The sequence below is a fragment of the Ranitomeya variabilis genome, chromosome 1 (genome assembly GCF_051348905.1).
Source record: "Ranitomeya variabilis isolate aRanVar5 chromosome 1, aRanVar5.hap1, whole genome shotgun sequence".
Lineage (NCBI taxonomy): Eukaryota > Metazoa > Chordata > Amphibia > Anura > Dendrobatidae > Ranitomeya > Ranitomeya variabilis.
Window position 1 is genome coordinate 714,857,824 of NC_135232.1, and position 22,563 is coordinate 714,880,386.

At 46.0% G+C, this 22,563-nt stretch overlaps 1 protein-coding gene across 17 annotated transcripts in view; it reads right to left on the reverse strand.

The window, feature by feature from the left end:
- Positions 1-22,563, reverse strand: part of NRXN3 (neurexin 3) — a 573,277-nt gene that overhangs the window by 237,776 nt on the left and 312,938 nt on the right. The gene's annotated exons all lie outside the window — the stretch shown is intronic.

Here is a 22,563-nt window from a genome sequence, read left to right on the forward strand (position 1 = left end):
CCCAAGCCATTCCCCTGGCCCATCCACCCATGCCTTTTCCCTGGCCCATCCACCTACATAGTCACAATCCCCCTGGATGAGGCTGGCATCAGTATTTATGTTTTATGCTTCTTTGTTTCTCTGCAGGTCCAGATATTTGTGAGCAGAAAGCGAATTTCAAAATGTTTTAATGTGCTCTATGTAATGCAAGTTTCAGCATAGTGTCACTTCCAGGGAATAACACTTTATTTTGGGATACCCCACAGTTACAGCTGATTTTGGGGGTAACAGCAGTAGGATGCACTATAATCAGTATATGGGCAGAGGACACATACAAGATATATAGAGTGTGTAGAGCATGGAGTAAAATAAAAGTTTTCCATATACTGCAGCAATGATCACAGTCTGGTAATTAGGATGTACATACTTACAGAGGTATCAGATTTTTTAGTTTTATAGTGGCACCCATTATAGGCAAAAGTGAAACCAGTAAAAGAGGACATAATAATGGTCATGTACAGTTGTGGTGAACAGTATTGGCCCCTGAATAACGAGGACACCTTGAAAAATATCTCTTGAAATGATATTGATAGTGAAATTGCTGGGATACATAGAAACTCTTACATCTGATTCAGAAAAACACAAAACAAAAAAAATAATTAAAAAAAGAATAAATAAACATTGCCAAAAGTCAATTCAGGGCCCTCGTTGTTCACACAAGCATGAGATTAATTAGAAATTAGACTCATCTGTCTTCCCCTTGTCAGGGGGCATCATTACTATAATTAGCCAGTCAATCATAGCTTTAATGCAGTTTCATCCCCTCATCTTTGTTCTTGGAAAGCCAGGAATACTTATATCACAGAGCACAAGCAGGGGACAAAACCACATCCTAAATCTTTGGCACCTTGACTTCAACAGTTATAATATTACAAAGATATTTATTTTTCTAGAACCAATCCAGAACCTTCCAAGAAGTTGTGCAAAGAGCCACAGCAAAGAGCTGGAGAAATCTGGAATGATGGGTCCACGTGCACCATATACCACACTCAGAGCCTAAGCAGGACCCCATTGCTGAAGGAAAAGCACAAGAAAGAGAAAGTTAGGGCACCAAAATGTTACAGACAATCCCCAAACCTTCAGGAAAATGCTATATAAAGAGACAAACCAAACCAGAGCTCAAAGCAAACCATTGTAAAGTATATAACTCTGGAAGGGGAGAGTAGAAAGCAATAGAACCCTCACAAGGAGGCGCCTATAGAGAAAAGTGCCCCCACTTACAGAAACACAAGGAGTCTATAGAGAAAAGTGCCCCCACTTACAGCAACACAAGGAGGAGCCTATAGAGAAAATTGCCCCCACTTACAGCAAAACAAGGAGGAGCCTATAGAGAAAAGTGCCCCCACTTACAGCAACACAAGGAGTCTATAGAGAAAAGTGCCCCCACTTACAGCAACACAAGGAGGAGCCTATAGAGAAAAGTGCCCCCACTTACAGCAACACAAGGAGGAGTCTATAGAGAAAAGTGCCCCCACTTACAGCAACACGAGGAGCCTATAGAGAAAAGTGCCCCCACTTACAGCAACACAAGGAGTTTATAGAGAAAAGTGCCCCCACTTACAGCAACACAAGGAGGAGTCTATAGAGAAAAGTGCCCCAATTACAGCAACACAAGGAGGAGCCTATAAAGAAAAGTGCCCCCACTTATAGCGACACAAGGAGGAGTCTATAGAGAAAAGTGCCCCCACTTACAGCAACACAAGGAGGAGTCTACAGAGAAAAGTGCCCCCACTTACAGCAAAACAAGAAGAAGCCTATAGAGAAAAGTGTCCCCACCTACAGTGACACAAGGAGGAGCCTACAGAGAAAAGTGCCCCCACTTACAGCAACACAGGGAGGAGCCTATAGAGAAAAGTGCCCCCACTTACAGCAAAACAAGGAGGAGCCTATAGAGAGAAGTGGCCCCACTTACAGTGACACAAGGAGGAGTCTATAGAGAAAAGTGCCCCCACTTACAGAAACACAAGGAGGAGCCTATAGAGAAAAGTGCCCCCACTTACAGCAAAACAAGGAGGAGGCTATAGAGAAAAGTGCCCCCACTTACAGGAACACAAGGAGGAGCCTATAGAGAAAAGTGCCCCCACTTACAGCAACACAAGGAGGAGTCTATAGAGAAAAGTGCCCCAATTACAGCAACACAAGGAGGAGCCTATAGAGAAAAGTGCCCCCACTGACAGCAACACAAGGAGGAGTCTATAGAGAAAAGTGCCCCCACTTACAGGAACACAAGGAGGAGCCTATAGAGAAAAGTGCCCCCACTTACAGCAACACAAGGAGGAGTCTATAGAGAAAAGTGCCCCAATTACAGCAACACAAGGAGGAGCCTATAAAGAAAAGTGCCCCCACTTACAGCGACACAAGGAGGAGCCTATAGAGAAAAGTGCCCCCACTTACAGAAACACAAGGAGGAGTCTATAGAGAAAAGTGCCCCCACTTACAGCAACACAAGGAGGAGTCTACAGAGAAAAGTGCCCCAACTTACAGCAACACAAGGAGGAGCCTATAGAGAAAAGTGCCCCCACTTACAGCAAAACAAGGAGGAGCCTATAGAGAAAAGTGGCCCCACCTACAGTGACACAAGGAGGAGCCTACAGAGAAAAGTGCCCCCACTTACAGCAACACAAGGAGGAGCCTATAGAGAAAAGTGCCCCCACTTACATCAACACAAGGGGGAGCCTATAGAGAAAAGTGCCCCCACTTACAGCAAAACAAGGAGGAGCCTATAGAGAGAAGTGGCCCCACTTACAGTGACACAAGGAGGAGTCTATAGAGAAAAGTGCCCCCACTTACAGAAACACAAGGAGGAGTCTATAGAGAAAAGTGCCCCCACTTACAGGAACACAAGGAGGAGCCTATAGAGAAAAGTGCCCCCACTTACAGCAACACAAGGAGGAGCCTATAGAGAAAAGTGCCCCCACTTACAGCATCACAAGGAGGAGCCTATAGAGAAAAGTGCCCCCACTTCCAGCAAAACAAGGAGGAGCCTATAGAGAAAAGTGGCCCCACCTACAGTGACACAAGGAGGAGCCTACAGAGAAAAGTGCCCCAACTTACAGCAACACAAGGAGGAGCCTATAGAGAAAAGTGCCCCCACTTACAGCAAAACATGGAGGAGCCTATAGAGAAAAGTGGCCCCACCTACAGTGACACAAGGAAGAGCCTACAGAGAAAAGTGCCCCCACTTACAGCAACACAAGGAGGAGCCTATAGAGAGAAGTGGCCCCACTTACAGTGACACGAGGAGCCTACAGATAAAAGTGCCCCCACTTACAGCAACACAAGGAGGAGCCTATAGAGAAAAGTGCCCCCACTTACAGCAACACAAGGAGGAGCCTATAGAGAAAAGTGCCCCCACTGACAGCAACACAAGGAGGAGGCTATAGAGAAAAGTGCCCCCACCTACAGCGACACAAGGAGGAGGCTATAGAGAAACATGCCCCCACCTACACCGACACAAGGAGGAGGCTACAGAGAAAAGTGCCCTCACCTACAGCAACACAAGGAGGAGTCTACAGAGAAAAGTGCCCCAACTTACAGCAACACAAGGAGGAGCCTATAGAGAAAAGTGCCCCCACTTACAGCAAAACAAGGAGGAGCCTATAGAGAAAAGTGGCCCCACCTACAGTGACACAAGGAGGAGCCTACAGAGAAAAGTGCCCCTACTTACAGCAACACAAGGAGGAGCCTATAGAGAAGAATGTCCTTCGGCTACAGTGACACAGCGAAGTATCCATATTATTTGGGGTCTGCTTTGCTGCCTTTGCAGCTGGAGGCCTTCAATTTGGTAGTGGAACAATATCAGATATTATCATAACATTTTCAGCAACATGTGCTCCCAAATGTAAGAAAACTACAAGACTGATGCTACAGCAGGAAAAGGACCCCAAGCCACATCCAGATCCAGACACACAGAAGAAAAGTGAGGAAGGAACCAAGGCAGCATCTACAGTAGTCAGCAATAGTCCTTGTCTGTATCCAATCAGGAATATTTGGAGAGATGAAATCTGACATTGGAAAAATGAATCTGCGAGAGTCTGAGAGCTGGAGGGAGTCGTAGAGGAAGAAAGCCCCAGCCGACACCAGCCAAAAGCACCACCATGTATACACTGTGTTCCAAATTATTATGCACATAGAGTTTAGGAGTAATAAGGTTAGAATTTTTTTGTTTGTCATTTAAACTCATTGATGGTGATGTGTGTCAGGGCTCTTTATATCACTGAAAGCAATTGCAGATACCTGTGCAAATTAGTTTGGCAGGTGTGTCCAAATAAAGGCAAGACTACTTAAGAAGGCTGTTCCACATTATTAAGCAGCCTACATTTTTTGCCAAAATGGGAAAGAAAAAGGATGTGTCGGCTGCTGAGAAGCAACAAATTGTGGAGTGTTGAGGTCAAGGCGTGACTACAATCAACATTGCCAAGACACTTCATCGTGATCATCGCACAATCAAGAAGTATGTAGCTGATTCCCAGCACACACGTGTGCTTGCTGATAAGGAAAAATTGAGGACTCTTTCCAACAGGCAATTGCGTAAGTTTAAAAGCGCAGATGCAAAAATGCCTTGTCATAGCAGCAGACAAGTTTTTGAAGCTGCTGGTGCCTCCAACGTCCCCAGAACAACAAGATGCAGGGTCCTTCAGAGGTTTGCAGCTGTGCGTAAGCCATCCTGTCGACCACCTCTATCCACTGCACACAAGCAGAAACGGCTCCAGTGGGCCAAATGATACATGAAGACTGACTTCCAAACTGTTTTGTTCACCGATGAGTGCCGTGCAACGCTCGATGGTCCAGATAGATGGAGCGGAGGATGAACACCCCATGAAAACACGGCTAAGGCGCCAACAAGGAGGAGGTGGAGTAATGTTTTGGGCTGGAATCATGGGGAGAGAAATTGTCAGCCCCTTTATGATCCCTGAAGGGGTAAAGATGAACTCCATAATCTATGTGGAGTTTCTAAAACAACACTTCCTGCCATGGTTCAAGAGGAAGAACCTTGCTTTCCACAGCAAGATCATTTTCATGCATGATAATGCACCGTCTAATGCACCGTCTCATGCTGCAAAAAACACATCTGCATCTCTGGCTGCTATGGGCATAAGAGGACAAACTTATGGTGTGGCCACCATCTTCCCCTGACCTCAACCCCATTGAGAACCTCTGGAGCATCATCAAAAGGAGTGTCTATGATGGCGGGAGGCAGTTCACATCTAAGCAACAGTTCTGGGAGGGTATTCTGTCCACATGCAAAACAATTGAAGCAGAAACCATCCAAAAACTGACAAATTCAATGGACGAGAGTTCAGAAGCTTCTTTTGAACAAGGGGTCCTATGTGCAAATGTAACATCACCTAGAATAAAGTTTTCACTTGAAAACTGTTTGATTTCATTTTGTAATAAGCTGATAATGCTTATAACTTCACAACTGACCATTTTTTTTGTTCAAAATAAAAAAAGGTTGAAAACTCTGCTGTGCATAATAATTTGGAACATGCATTTTGAGTGTTTTTTTTTTTTTTTTTAAAGATACTGTTTTCATAGGCAGTTTTTTCCAAAACATTGCAATTATACTAGAATAGTAGATGACTGGAAAATAACAATGACTGCAATTCAGATAGGTAATTTAGAGAAAATATGAGGAAATATTATTTGCATAATAATTTGGAACACCGTGTAGAGGTCGCCAGTATCACCAGGTGCTGGCATCCAGCCCATGTCATCCACTATGTCTGTGCAGTTCTGATGTTTGGGGTCAGGATGACTGATCTGTGTGGTGTACAGAGGCCGCCAGTGTCACCAGGTGACTGCACCCGGCCCACTTCACCCACCACATCTCTGTACTTCTGATGTACGGGGTCAGTACGACTGACCTGTGCGGTGTATAACGGTCACCGGTGTCACCAGGTGCTGCGACTTGGCCCACGTCACCCACTATATCTCTGTACTAATGATGTATGAGGTTAGGACGACTGTTCTTCCAGTGTACAGAGATAGGTTATCACCAGATGGCGGCACCCGGCCTATGTTACCCACTACATCTCTGTATTTCTGATGTGTGGGGTCAGAACGACTGATCTGTGCAGTGTATAGAGGTCGCCGGTGTCACCAGGTGCTGGCACTCGGTCCACGTTATCCACTACATCTCGGGACTTCTGATGTATGGGGTCAGGACAATTGTTCTTGCAGTGTACAGAGGCAGAGGGTGTTACCAGGTGGCGGCACCCGGCCTACGTCACCCACTACATCGCTCTACTTCTGATATATTGGGTCAGGACGATTGATCTCTGAGGTGTAAAGAGGCAGACAGTGTCACCAGGTGCCGGCACTCGGCATTTGTCACCCACTTCATCTCTGTACTTCTGATGTACGGGGTTATGATAACTGATCTATGCAGTGTACAGAGGCAGAGGGTGTCCTCAGGTGTCGGCACCTGGCCTATGTCACCCACTATATCTCTCTACTTCTGATATATTGGGTCAGGACAACTGATCTCTGCAGTGTACAGAGGCAGACGGTGTCACCAGGTGCCCATATCCGGCATACGTCACCCACTTCATCTCTGTACTTCTGATGTATGGGGTCAGGATGACTAATCTGTGCAGTCTACAGAGGCAGAGGGTGTCACCAGGTGTCGGCACCCACTACATCTCTGTACTTGTGATGTACGGGGTCAGAACGACTGATCTGTGCAGTGGAATTGGAGGTGATATTGATATATTCTCATTATTCACAATTGCCTCATCTTTGCCAAGTTTTGAGATTGCTTTTTAAAATAAACAGATGACCAATAATGTTCCACACAAATGTATGAATTAATTTCTCACTAACAGTGGGTCTCTGTGAAGTAAAAGATCAGGTGATAGAGAAAAATAATGTAATGTCCTTAAGTTGGACCTGCAGAAAAACTCAAGCAAATTCTGAACCATTTTGCAGCCTGACCGCTAACAAACTACCACAACACCACGTGAATAGCCGCATGCTGCACGTATTGGTGTTAGGTGCCAAAGGTGCAATGTCTTAATGGTCCGCCTGCCCATGTCATTACCACATCAGGTCACTCAGGGGGATAGCTGTAATTAAGGAGGATTTAGAGCATTTATGTCCACAACTTGTATCAGCACACACTGGTCGGAACGGCCCTGCTCTGTCTGTGGTCCTCGGTATGTTATCCAGCTACAATGACAGCTGCTCAGAATGTGCCCGTATTACCACTTATGGATTGCTCATTATCCCTAACAGTGCAAGGCTGTCAGTCAATGGGTGGGGTCGCCCATGGGACAGGGGAAGCCGAGACTTAAGAATTGGTGTCATGAACATCCTTACCCAGACCTTTAAAGCCTACTGGTAGATAGGGGGCGCAGTGGTAATGTGTTACACGATCCTTTCTTTTGTATGTGTAATTTTGCCATAATATCTGAATGTGTTACAATCCATCAAAGCTTGGGCTATTTGGATGGATCTGCCCCTGGATAAATCGCAGCCCATTATTAACAGAAAAGTGGCATCACCTGACATCTGCATGGCATCACCAGCGACTCCATCCTCGGCAGCGTCCTTTACATCTAAGGCTACTTTCACACTTCCGTTTTATTAGATCCGTCACAATGCGTCGTTTCGGGAAAAAAACACATCCTGCAAATGTGCCCACAGGATGCGTTTTTTTCCCATAGACTTGTATTGCCGACGGATCGCGACGTATGGGCACACGTCACGTCCGTCGTGCACTGGATGCGTCAGTACTTGGCGGACCGTTGTGTCCTGCATTTTAAACTGCACGTGCCCAGCCGTAACTCCACCCCCTCCTCCCTGGGAGTTTACTATGGGCAGCGGACGCGTTGAAACACTGCATCCGCTGCCCACGTTGTGCAGAAAATCACCACTGTCCATCAGTACGTTGTGCCGACGCTTTGTGACGGCCCCGTACTGACGGAAGTGTGAAAGAAGCCTTAGAGGGATGAAATGTATGAAGGAGGCACAAATATGAAATCACCTCTTAGGGTTCAAAGTTGGGGAGGTGATCAATAAGATGAACATACACAGACCAATATGTGCTGCAAGGACTGACCGAGGACATGATCCCACCTGCTGCAATCCACAAAACGCCATACTCTATATTACCAATACAATAAGATTGTCAGTGGGATGGGTCACATACAAAAGATCTGCGCGGAGAAAAACTCTCAACATCAAAGTGAATGAAAGAGAAACAATTATAGGGGAGTGGACCAAGAATTCAAGAACCGCTCAGCTCTGACCTTATGTTATAGTTTACATCTATCTATATAATCGTCTAAGGGGTACTTCCGGCTGTCTGTCTGTAACAGAAATCCCGCGTCGCGCGACCAATCAGCGACAGGCTTAGTCCAGCAGCGAATTGGCCCCTCCCTACTCTCCTCCAGTCAGTGTCAAATGTGTCGCCCCATCCCGCACCAACTTTTTAGTATTGATGCTGCCTGTGCAGCATTAATGGTAAAAAGATATAATGTTAAAAATAATAATAAAAAAAAAAGTGCTATTCTCACCTTCCGACGTCCACCGATGTGAACGATGCTGCTGCCAGCTTCCGTGCCCAGAGATGCATTGCGAAATTACCCAGACGACTTAGCAGTCTCGTGAGACCGCATCGCGCGCGTCGGGACAGCTTCGGTGGACGACGGAGGGTAAGTATATAAATATTTTTTACTAGATGGTGGCCCGATTCTAATGCATCGGGTATTCTAGAATATGTATGTATATATATATATATATATATATCTATAATATATATATATATATATATATATATATATATATATATATAAACAGCCACATAGCATATAGCAGAGGCCACGTAACACAGACGGCCACGTAGTATAAAGCACAGCCATGTAGTATATAGGAGCCACGTAGTCTATAACACAGCCACTTAGTATATAACACAGCCCACGTAGTATATAACACAGCCCACGCAGTATATAACACTGCGCACGTAGTATATAACACTGCCCACGTAGTATATAACACTGTGCACGCAGTATATAACACTGCCCACGTAGTATATAACACTGCCCACGTAGTATATAACACTGCCACGTAGTATATAACACAGCCCACGTAGTATATAACACTGCGCACGTAGTATATAACACTGCCCACATAGTATATAACACTGCCCACGTAGTATATTGCCCAGCCACGTAGTATATAACACTGCCCACATAGTTTATAACACTGGCCACGTAGTATATTGCCCGGCCACGTAGTATATAACACTGCCCACGTAGTATATAACACAGCCCACATAGGGGCTGCTAATGCAGGGTTAATAGCAGCATTAACGGACTGCATTACACCACGGCATAACGCAGTGTAACAAAGCCATTAACCCTGTGTGAGCGCTGACTGGAGGGGGCACTGACAGAGTGGCCGCGACCAATCAGCAACGCGGGATTTCCGTGACAGACAGACAGACGGAAGTGCCCCTTAGACAATTATATATATAGATTTTAATTCTTTTTTTTAACAGGGATATGGTGCCCACACTGCTATATACTACGTGGGCTGTGTTATATACTGCGTGGGCTGTGTTATATACTACATGGGCTGTGTTATATACTACGTGGGCTGTGCTATTTATTACGCGGGCTGTGTTATATACTGCCTGGCTGCTATATACTACGTGGCTGTGTTATATACTACGTGGCCTGTGCTATATATTACGTGGGCTGTGTTATATACTGCATGTACTGTGTTATATACTATATGGGCTGTGCTATATATTATGTGGGCTGTGTTATACACTGCCTGGCTGCTATATACTACGTGGGCAGTGTTATATACTGCGTGGGCTGTTATATACTGCGTGGCCTGTTGTGAAGTTGGATTCTGGGCTCCCCCGGTGGCCGCTTGTGGAATTGGACTTGTCATCCTCTTTCCTGTTTCACCTGGTTCCATCAGTAGTGGGTGTCGCTATTTAAGCTCATTTCTCTGGTGGTTTCTTGCCGGTCAACAATGTTATCTGATGCCTCTCAGTGCTTGTTCCTGCTTCTAGACAACTACTAGATAAGTTGGACTTTTGTCCATGTTTTGTTTTGCCTATTTGTTCCAGTTCACAGCTGAAGTTTTGTTACTGTGTCTGGAAAGCTCTCGTTGATCAGGGATTGCTACTCTGGCGTTATGAGTTAATGCCAGAGTTTAAGGTAATCTCTGGATGGTGTTTTGTTAGTGTTTTTCTGCTGACCATGAAAGTATACTATCTGTCTTCTGCTATCTAGTAAGCGGACCTCAAATTTGCTAAGACTATTTTCCTGCTGCGTTTGTTGTTTCATCTGAACTCACCGTCATTATATGTGGGGGGCTACTGTCTTCTTTGGAATATTTCTCTAGAGGTGAGCCAGGTCTTATATTTCCCTCTGCTAGCTATTTAGGTCTTAGGCCAGAGCTGGGCATCTAGCGATAAATAGGAAATGCTACCTGGCTATTTCTAGTTGCGCGGCAGGCTTAGTTCATGGTCAGTATAGTTCCATCTTCCGAGAGCTTGTCCCTCTATAGGCTTGCTATGATCTCTGCCTGCAGAGATCATGACAGTTTGACCGGCCCGTAAAGTGTTAAAGACCCAGGTTGAGAAAGGAGAGTTATAAGAAGTCTGCTGGAATTTTTTTTTTTTTTTTTTTTTTTCCCTCCAGTCTGCCTTGCTGCAGTCTTTTTTTCTCTCTCTCCTCCTAATCTCTGTATGCTCTGTGTGCACCTGACAATAATGGATCTCCAGAGTGTAACTGCGGGTTTGAATAATCTCATCACGAAAGTACAAAATTTACAAGATTTTGTGGTACATGCTCCGGTATCTGAGCCGAGAATTCCTTTGCCGGAGTTCTTCACAGGGAATAGAGCTAGCTTCCAGAATTTCCGAAATAATTGTAAGCTTTATTTGTCCCTGAAGTCTCGTTCAGCTGGAGACCCTGCTCAGCAGGTTAGGATTGTGATTTCCTTGCTCAGGGGTGACCCTCAAGATTGGGCCTTCTCATTGCCAGCAGGGGATCCTGCGTTACGCGATGTGGATGCGTTTTTTCTGGCCTTGGGCTTGCTTTATGAGGAACCTCATTTGGAACTTCAGGCAGAAAAAACTTTGATGACACTATCTCAGGGGCAAGACGAAGCTGAAGTTTTCTGCCAAAAATTCCGTAAATGGTCTGTGCTTACTCAGTGGAATGAGTGCGCCTTGGCGGCAACTTTCAGAGAAGGTCTCTCTGATGCCGTTAAGGATGTTATGGTGGGGTTCCCTTTGCCTGCAGGTCTGAATGAGTCCATGACAATGGCTATTCAGATTGATAGGCGTCTGCGGGAGCGCAAACCGGTGCACCATCTGGCGGTGTCTATGGAAAAGACGCCAGAAAGTATGCAGTGTGATAGAATTCTGTCCAGGAGCGAGCGACAGAATTTTAGACGGAAGAATGGATTGTGTTTCTATTGTGGGGATTCTACTCATGTTATATCAGCATGCTCTAGGCGTACAAAGAAGCTTGATAAGTCTGTTTCCATTGGCACCATTCAGTCTAAGTTTATTTTGTCTGTAACCCTGATTTGCTCTTTGTCATCCATTGCCACGGACGCCTATGTTGACTCTGGCGCCGCTCTGAGTCTTATGGATTGGTCCTTTGCCAATCGTTGTGGTTTTGATTTAGAGCCTTTGGAGACTCTTATTCCTCTGAAGGGGATTGACTCCACCCCATTGGCTAATAATAAACCACAATACTGGACACAAGTAACCATGCGTATCAATCCGGATCACCAGGAGATTATTCGTTTCCTGGTGCTGTATAATTTACATGACGATTTGGTACTGGGATTGCCATGGTTGCAGTCTCACAACCCAGTCTTGGACTGGAGAGCAATGTCTGTGTTGAGCTGGGGATGTAAGGGTATTCATGGGGACGTACCTTTGGTTTCTATTTCGTCGTCCATTCCCTCTGAAGTCCCTGAGTTCCTCTCTGATTATCAAGACGTCTTTGACGAACCCAAGCTTGGGTCGTTACCTCCGCACCGTGAGTGCGATTGTGCCATAGATTTGATACCGGGTTGTAAATATCCAAAGGGTCGTTTGTTTAATTTGTCTGTGCCGGAACATGCTGCTATGCGGGAATATATAAAGGAGTCTTTGGAAAAGGGACATATTCGTCCATCTTCTTCTCCCTTGGGAGCTGGGTTTTTCTTTGTCTCAAAAAAAGACGGCTCTTTGAGACCATGTATTGATTATCGGCTTCTGAATAAGATCACTGTTAAGTATCAATACCCATTGCCATTGCTTACTGATTTGTTTGCTCGTATAGAGGGTGCTAAGTGGTTCTCTAAAATTGATCTTCGTGGGGCGTATAATTTGGTGCGGATCAGGCAGGGGGATGAGTGGAAGACCGCATTTAATACGCCCGAGGGCCACTTTGAGTATTTGGTCATGCCTTTTGGTCTTTCTAATGCCCCTTCAGTTTTCCAGTCTTTTATGCATGATATTTTCCGCGATTTTCTGGATAAATTTATGATAATATATCTGGATGATATTCTGATTTTTTCTGATGACTGGGACTCTCATGTCCAGCAGGTCAGGAGAGTTTTTCAGGTTCTGCGGTCTAATTCTTTATGTGTGAAGGGGTCTAAGTGCGTTTTTGGGGTCCAGAAAATTTCCTTTTTGGGGTATATTTTTTCTCCCTCTTCCATTGAGATGGATCCCGTCAAGGTGCAAGCTATTTGTGACTGGACTCAGCCCTCCTCTCTTAAGGGTCTTCAGAGATTTTTGGGCTTTGCCAACTTTTACCGCCGATTTATTGCTGGTTTTTCGGATGTCGTTAAACCACTGACTGATTTGACCAGACAAGGCGCTGATGTTGCTAATTGGTCCCCTCATGCTGTAGAGGCCTTTCAGGAGCTTAAGCGCCGTTTTGCCTCTGCCCCTGTGTTGCGTCAGCCTGATGTGAATCTGCCTTTTCAGGTTGAGGTTGACGCTTCGGAGATCGGAGCTGGGGCAGTGTTGTCGCAGAAAGGTTCCGACTGCTCCGTCATTAGGCCTTGTGCCTTCTTTTCTCGCAAATTTTCGCCCGCAGAGCGGAATTATGATGTTGGGAATCGGGAGCTTTTGGCCATGAAGTGGGCGTTTGAGGAGTGGCGCCATTGGCTCGAGGGGGCTAGGCATCAGGTGGTGGTATTGACTGACCACAAAAATTTGATTTATCTTGAGACTGCCAGACGCCTGAATCCTAGACAGGCGCGCTGGTCTTTATTTTTTTCTCGCTTTAATTTTGTGGTGTCATACCTACCGGGTTCTAAGAATGTTAAGGCAGATGCCCTTTCTAGGAGTTTTGACCCGGACTCTCCTGGTAATTCTGAACCCACAGGTATCCTTAGGGAGGGAGTAATTTTGTCGGCCGTTTCTCCTGATCTGCGGCGGTCCTTGCAAGAGTTTCAGGCGGATAGACCGGATCGTTGTCCGCCTGATAGACTGTTTGTTCCGGATGATTGGACCAGCAGAGTCATCTCTGAGGTACATTCTTCTGCATTGGCAGGTCATCCCGGAATTTTTGGTACCAGGGATTTGGTGGCAAGATCCTTCTGGTGGCCTTCCCTGTCACGAGATGTGCGAGTCTTTGTGCAGTCATGTGACGTTTGTGCTCGGGCCAAGTCTTGTAGTTCTCGGGCTAGCGGACTGCTGTTGCCCTTGCCTATTCCTAAGAGGCCTTGGACACACATCTCGATGGATTTTATTTCAGATCTGCCTGTTTCCCAGAAGATGTCTGTCATCTGGGTGGTCTGTGACCGTTTCTCTAAAATGGTCCATTTGGTTCCTCTGCCCAAGTTGCCTTCTTCTTCTGAGTTGGTTCCTCTGTTTTTTCAGAATGTTGTCCGATTGCACGGTATTCCTGAGAATATTGTTTCTGACAGAGGTACCCAATTTGTGTCTAGATTTTGGCGGGCATTCTGTGCTAGGATGGGCATAGATTTGTCTTTTTCATCTGCTTTTCACCCTCAGACTAATGGCCAGACCGAGCGGACTAATCAGACCCTTGAGACATATCTGAGGTGTTTTGTCTCTGCTGACCAGGATGATTGGGTTGCTTTTTTGCCATTGGCAGAGTTCGCCCTCAATAATCGGGCCAGTTCTTCCACCTTGGTGTCCCCGTTTTTCTGTAATTCGGGGTTTCACCCTCGATTTTCCTCCGGTCAGGTGGAATCCTCGGATTGTCCTGGAGTGGATGCGGTGGTGGAGAGATTGCATCACATCTGGGGGCAGGTTATGGACAATTTGAAGTTGTCCCAGGAGAAGACTCAGCGTTTTGCCAACCGTCATCGTCGTGTTGGTTCTCGGCTTTGTGTTGGGGATTTGGTGTGGTTGTCTTCTCGTTTTGTCCCTATGAGGGTCTCTTCTCCTAAGTTTAAACCTCGGTTCATCGGCCCTTATAGAATATTGGAGATTCTTAATCCTGTTTCTTTCCGTTTGGACCTCCCTGCGTCCTTTTCCATTCATAACGTTTTTCATCGGTCGTTATTGCGCAGGTATGAGGTACCTGTTGTACCTTCAGTTGAGCCTCCTGCTCCGGTGTTGGTTGAGGGTGAGTTGGAGTACGTTGTGGAGAAAATTTTGGACTCTCGTGTTTCCAGACGGAAACTCCAGTATCTGGTCAACTGGAAGGGTTACGGCCAGGAGGATAATTCTTGGGTCAATGCATCTGATGTTCATGCTTCTGATCTTGTTCGTGCCTTCCATAGGGCTCATCCTGGTCGCCCTGGTGGATCTGGTGAGGGTTCGGTGCCCCCTCCTTGAGGGGGGGGTACTGTTGTGAAGTTGGATTCTGGGCTCCCCCGGTGGCCGCTTGTGGAATTGGACTTGTCATCCTCTTTCCTGTTTCACCTGGTTCCATCAGTAGTGGGTGTCGCTATTTAAGCTCATTTCTCTGGTGGTTTCTTGCCGGTCAACAATGTTATCTGATGCCTCTCAGTGCTTGTTCCTGCTTCTAGACAACTACTAGATAAGTTGGACTTTTGTCCATGTTTTGTTTTGCCTATTTGTTCCAGTTCACAGCTGAAGTTTTGTTACTGTGTCTGGAAAGCTCTCGTTGATCAGGGATTGCTACTCTGGCGTTATGAGTTAATGCCAGAGTTTAAGGTAATCTCTGGATGGTGTTTTGTTAGTGTTTTTCTGCTGACCATGAAAGTATACTATCTGTCTTCTGCTATCTAGTAAGCGGACCTCAAATTTGCTAAGACTATTTTCCTGCTGCGTTTGTTGTTTCATCTGAACTCACCGTCATTATATGTGGGGGGCTACTGTCTTCTTTGGAATATTTCTCTAGAGGTGAGCCAGGTCTTATATTTCCCTCTGCTAGCTATTTAGGTCTTAGGCCAGAGCTGGGCATCTAGCGATAAATAGGAAATGCTACCTGGCTATTTCTAGTTGCGCGGCAGGCTTAGTTCATGGTCAGTATAGTTCCATCTTCCGAGAGCTTGTCCCTCTATAGGCTTGCTATGATCTCTGCCTGCAGAGATCATGACAGTGGCCTGTGTTATATACTACATGGGCTGTGTTATATACTATGTGGGCTGTGCTATATATTACGTGGGCTGTGTTATATACTGCCTGGCTGCTATATACTACGTGGACAGTGTTATATACTGCGTGGCCTGTGTTATATACTACGTCGGCTGTGGTATATACTATGTGAGCTGTGCTATATATTACGTGGGCTGTTATATACTGCCTGGCTGCTATATACTACGTGGGCAGTGTTAGATACTGCGTGAGCTGTGTTATATACTATGTGGCCTGTGTTATATACTGCGTGGACTGTGCTATATATTACATGGCCTGCGCTATATACTATGTGGCTGCTATATACTATGTGGCTGCTATATACTACGTGGCTGTGCTATATACTACGTGGCTGTCTGTGTTACGTGGTCTGTGCTATATACTATGTGGCTGCTATATACTACCTGGCTGTGCTATATACTACGTGGCTGTGCTACATACTACGTGGCTGTGCTAAGCGCGACGTACATACATACATACATATTCTAGAATACCCGATGCTTGTTATATACTACATGGGCTGTGCTATATATTACGTGGGCTTTGTTACATACTGCCTGGCTGCTATATACTATGTGGGCAGTGTTATATACTGCGTAGGCTGTGTTATATACTACGTGGCCTGTGTTATATACTGCATGGGCTTTGCTATATATTACGTGGGCTGTACTATATACTACGTGGCTGCTATATACTATGTGGCTGCTATATACTACGTGGCTGTGCTACATACTACGTGGCTGTCTGTGTTACGTGGGCTGTGCTATATAGTATGTGGCTGCTATATACTATGTGGCTGTGCTATATACTATGCGGCTGTGCTATATACTACGTGGCTGTGCTATATACTACGTGGCTGTGCTATATACTACGTGGCTGTGCTATATACTACATGGCTGTGCTATATACTACGTGGCTGTCGTATATACTACTTGGCTGTGTTATATATTACGTCGCTGTGCTATATACTACGTGGCTGTGCTAAGCGTGACGTACATACATACATACATACTCTAGAATACCCGATGCGTTAGAATCGGGCCACCATCTAGTATACAATAAATCTACATAAACAGTCACCAAAAAACATCCAGTATTATAACCCAAAGCTGCACTCACAATTCCGCTGGTGCAGTCACCGTGTACATACATTACACTACTGATACCGAGTTACATCCTGTATTATACCCCAGAGCTGTACTCACTATTTTGCTGGTGCAGTCACTGTGTACATACATTACATTACTGATACCAGGTCACATCCTATATTATACTCCAGAGCTGCACTCACTATTCTGCTGGTGCAGTCACTGTGTACATACATTACTGATACCGAGTTACATCCTGTATTGTACCCCAGAGCTGTACTCATTATTCTACTGGTGCAGTCGCTGTGTACATACATTACATTACTGATACCGAGTTACATCCTGTATTTATACTCCAGAGCTGCACTCATTATTCTGCTGGTGCAGTCACTGTGAACATACATTACATTACTGTTCCTGAACTGATCCTGAGTTACATCCTGTATTATACTCCAGAGCTGCACTCGCTATTCTACTGGTGCAGTCACTGTGTACATACATTACATTACTGATCCTGAGTTACACCTTGTAGATCTGTTATTATAAAAATGAAAAACAAAACAATAATAATAACAGAAACAAAACAGAAATATAAACCAGAAAATAATCTGTGTAATGAACACTGGTCCAGCCGCTCATTCTCTCCTCACACACATAGTATACATACAGTATATACAGAATAATTACTAATAATAACTACTTTTACCTTCTAGTACGATCATCAAACAAAATAATAACAAACAAACAATAAGTAAAATAAAACAGCAACATAAATATATACATAATTTTTTTTAAATATATAAAATAAACAGAAACTATCCAAATATATACAACACTAAACTAAATACTCACACACTCGAGCCCACCATTCCCAACCCCCGCACTGACCTGAGAGCTGGTCCTGCATCTCATGGCTCAGTCCATGTCCTACGTCCATAGGTCAAATCAGGCAGTGCCAGTTTTTCACCCAAACACCCCAGTGTCCCACAGTCCCACAAGATAAACCTACCTACCCCCCTTTCCCACCATCCAACCTAACACCTACACCCAAACCTATATCCCTATATACAACATATACAGAAACAAACCCTACCATAACAGCAAACAAAGCCCAAGTTTGGTGCCTGCAGCCCTACATCACTATATACCGATCAAACAAAACAAAAATCTACGGTATCAGCAGCAGCCCACCACCAGGAAAGGAGATGACCAGACTAGGGTACACTAAAAGAAAAAAACCCTCCAGAGGAGAGCAGCCAGACGTGTGCCCAGTCGCTCATACTCCAGAGAGCGCACCTTCACCAGGTCACCGAGTATGGTCCTAAACACATCATCCACTGGGAGGATTTTCCGTTGCGTCGATACTAAGCACCGTGTGTTCCACGTGTTATACCTAACCACTGTGCTAACTAGAAATAAGGTGCAACGGTCCCGACCACCAAGGTCTCCGAATGCTCCATAGGACCATTCCGCTTACGAGAGACTGGCCAGCCGAGACCGGCCAATGGAGGCACCCACCCTGCTGTACACCTCTGTGTTAAAGACACAACAAAGCAGGAAGTGATCCACTTTTTCCAGCACAATACCAAAATGCTCCCAAGGACAGTTCTTGTCGTCAGAGCTCCTACACTTCAGATTGTCCCTCACACATAGTTTCCTATGGAACTAGCGCCAAGACAAGTCCCAAAACTTCGAGGGGATCCTGATGGAATTTACAAGATGCAAACCCACCCCAAGATCCCGACTTGGGCAATCCCTGAGCGCCAGAGGCCTCTGAAAATAGATCATCAGAACCCTACTGTTAAGGAATTTCCTGAGTTCTGATCTATCACATTCCCAGACCCCACCGGCGAAATACCTTCAGAATCAAGGTAGCGTAAGCCGGAAGCTGTCCATGCGGTGTGCGAAGATCCTTCACTTGCCCTAAGGCTGAAACCATCCCCTACAGGAGAATACCCATGGAGGAGCCCTCTCTTTCCAGAGGTTTGCCGTATTGATCTTAATGAAGGTATCGACAAGGAATACCACAGGGTTGACCATACCCAACCCTCCTAGTCTAGTCGTATGGTATTGACCAGGATCAGTCTATTCCCCCATAACAGTTGTAAGAACAAACTGTAGACCCGAGTCCAGAGAGGCTCCAGCAAGATGCACACACCGCCCAGACAAATCAGTAAAGGGATCAGGTAAGGTTAGATCAGGTTTACCCTTTCCCTTAGGGTCAAAGGTTCACCTTCTGAGTGGCGATCTCTAGCCTGCTGTCCCAATTTTGTCAAATTCGATGCCAAGGACTTTTGCAGAGACTTTGGGTCCTGGAAGGGTGTCCAGAAGATCAAAACCAGGTTCTCCTCCTCCCAGCCAGACTCTTATACTTTTCCCGGTTGCTCTTGGACCCGGATGCCTCCGAGTAGCGATTTATTTCTGACATCAGTCACTATGCCTCCTCATGAGAGGAAAAAAATCATTGACATCATCGGCATACGCCACCACCTTCAGAGTGGCTTCTGGTGCTGCCCGATCCATCCCGATCCCGGCCAACGCTCCACGCTCCTAAGAAGTGGGTTAATTGCAAACACGTACAGCAGCTGGCCCAAGGGATAATCCTGGTGAACACCAGACCCAACCTCAAAAGAGCTGCCAATCCAACCATTCATAAACGAGAAACTCTTTGCCCCACAGTACAAGGTCTTAAGCCAAATCAACAACCCCCCCTTTCCCCCGCCAGGCCATATCTCAGAAGGAAAGACCAGAGGGACTCATGATTAAGGCGATCAAACACTTTTGCCTGATCCAGTGACAGCATGTACCCCTTCTTGTGACCAGCCCTACCCAGCTCCACTGCCTCTCGGACACAGAGCACAGCACTAAAAGTGCTGCAGCCTGGAACAGAGCAATGCTGGGCCTCCGAAAGGAGTCACAGTGCAAATTTCACCAGCCGATTAAACAGCACCTTTGCCAGAACCTTCGTGTCTGCATTGAGAAGCGCTATGGGACGCCAATTCTCAATGCAAGATGGGTCCTTACAGTTTGACAAGATGATCAGGGCAGACCTTCTCATTTACTTTGGCAGAGTGCCCGAGGAAAGACACTCATTGAATAACCCAGTCAAGAGGGGAACCAAGATGTCTTTAAAGGTCGTAAAGAATTCAGATGTTAAGCCATCTGGACCGGGTAATTAATTTAGGGCAAGCCCTTCAATCGCCAACTTAACTTCCTCTTTCCTGATCATCTCTGTGAAAACGTCAAGAGAGGAGTCTACCCCTGGTTCGGGGCGGCTTCAGCCAGGAAAGCCAATATCACATCCCAATCAACATCCCTCATCCCTAGAGGTGCGAGTAGAAGGATCTGACAACCTCCAGGATCCCTGATCTGGATCGCCTCGGGGAAACTGTAGTATCAACCAGTTCTGTAACTACTTTACTATTCACTGACATCTTGCAGTTTCTGTAAGGGTCGGGAGGGCGGTACTTCCCGTAATACCTCTCAGAACACAAAGATGCGTGTATATCGTACAGACACCTCAAAAGCAAAGATTTCACTCTTGAGATCTCCTCGCGGCTACCTCCAGTTGAGACAAGATGCTCGAGTTTCCTCCTCAGACCCTGATACATGCGGTACCTGCTCAGAATCCTGAGGCTCAAGAGCTGGAGGAAGAATCACCACCCTTTTCTTGAACATCTCCCACCACTCTGACTTACTACTACAAAGATCCAGTAAGGGTACCTGGCTCTGAAGAAAATCCTCAAAGGACTGTCTTATCTCTGCTTCTTTCAAGAGAGACGAATTGAGCCTCCAAAAGCCTCTTCCCATCCGGGGGGGGGGGGGGGGGGGGGGTCTCTGACCACTGTTTAATTTTGTTTTCTCTGAATGTTACAGAGATATCCACCTCAACAACAGACATTGTTGAAGAGATGGCTTCCTCCACTAAATAAAACCTGTATATTCTGGACCTACAGTTACCTCTATGATAGGGGAACCCCTTGTGCCCTGGGGTGTGCTGAATGTGGACATCCACCAGGCGAGCCTCACTAGCTATTCTACTAAGGGCGACGCTATAATAAGTCAGCTTGTTTCTGGAACCTCCTATATCTTGGGGCCTCGTGACAGTGTTGAAGTCCCCTCCAAAGACAACCTGCCAACTTGTAAAAAGGTAGGGCTTGATCCTCATAAAGAGACACTTCTAGTCCCACTTAAATTGGGGACTATAGATGTTAATGAGCCGGAGCTCTTGTCCCTTTATGAGGACATCTAAGATCAGGCACATCCCCATTTCTAACTCAACAAGTCAGCATTCCACCGGTGCTGTAAAAAGGACCCCCACTCCGCTATACGGCTCGGCCGAAAGAGACCAATAGGAGGGCCCAAGTCTCCACTCCATCTTAGCTTTTAACACGTCTACCATGTTTGTCAGCCTGGTTTCTTGCAAAAAGAAAATGTCAGCTTCAACTCGACTGAGAAAATCAAAGGCCACAAATCTGGCTGTATTTGACTTTATGCTAGTGACATTAATGGACACTAGCGTCAACGGAGTGGGTACCACCATCATTGGTGATTGAGTTAGATGACTTTCTTCTTCTCACTCCTCTTATCCTCTGCCTCAGAGGAGAAATCCTTCCCCTCTTTAATGACACGTGTCCTTTCCCACATTGTTTTTCTTTTTATCGTTTGCATCTCCGGACTCTGGGCCAGTCCCTCCCTCCAAAGACCTTACATCCGCTGAAGAACGAGACTCGGCACACCCCTGTAAGCCCCGCCAAAACTGTAACCTCACATTCAGCTTCCTCCTCAGAGGAAGAGATGTTATCAAAGGCTTGGAACTGGTTAAAAAGACCAACCAGAGGTGAGTCAGTTTTACCTTCCTTAGGTACCTTGGTCAGAGTGGGAGAAGATGGTTTATCTCCCTTCTTTCTCTTCTTTATGGTGCAGAGCTTATGATTGTCCTCTAGCCACTGCTTATTATCCTCATCCATAATTTCATAATGGGAGGACTCTGAGAAAGTGGCGCTTTCCTCCCTGTGGGTCCTGACTGCCACATCCAACTCAAAATCCCTCGGGGCCTCAGCAGCAAGCCTGGCATCCAGGACAGGGGTAGTCCCATTTGCCCGGGGCTCACACAGCTCCCTCTCCTGTCTGCACTTGTATTGCCTCAGCTGGGCAGGCGTCTTTTTATTGATTTTTCTCCCTGGCCCCTCAGCTTTCTCATCCCTGCTAGTCCCTTTCCCAGCAGAATAGGCCTCACGGCTTTCTCCCACCGAGGTCACGACTACAATAGTAAAGGAGCGAGGACAATAGCTGAATGGGTGACCTACCTCACCAAACAGGTGGCACCTAATCTCTACATAAGATGCAGCAAGATGGCCAATATCCCCACACAATGCACATTTCTGCACAGTGCAGTTTTCACTGAAGTGTGTGGTGTCGCCATACCTGTGACAGAGCTTTGGTTGCCCCTGGTAGAAGACCAGGATACGATCCCTAACCAGGAAGGCAAATGATGGAATGTGGGCAACCGTACCACCTGAATGCTTACGTTTTACCATAGCCATCCAAGCCCCTGACCAGATACCAAACTCGTCACGGTTTTTGTTAGGTATCTCCACCACCTCTCCATATCAGCCAAGATACGTCATGATGTCATTACAAGAAAGCGACTCGTTACAAGTCATCATAGTCACTTTCTTGGCTTGGTTTTGGCGAGACACCACCTAAATAGCAAAGTCTCGCCAACAGGGCTCATAAATTGCCAAATCATAATTCATCCAAAAGCCCCTCTGACTGAACAAAGCTGGCATCAAACTTAGGCGTGGAATAGGGATGTATCAAGGTGTAGATGTCAATCACCTGAAGCCCATGCTCAGCAGGAGCTCCACAACCTTAGATCCTGGAGGA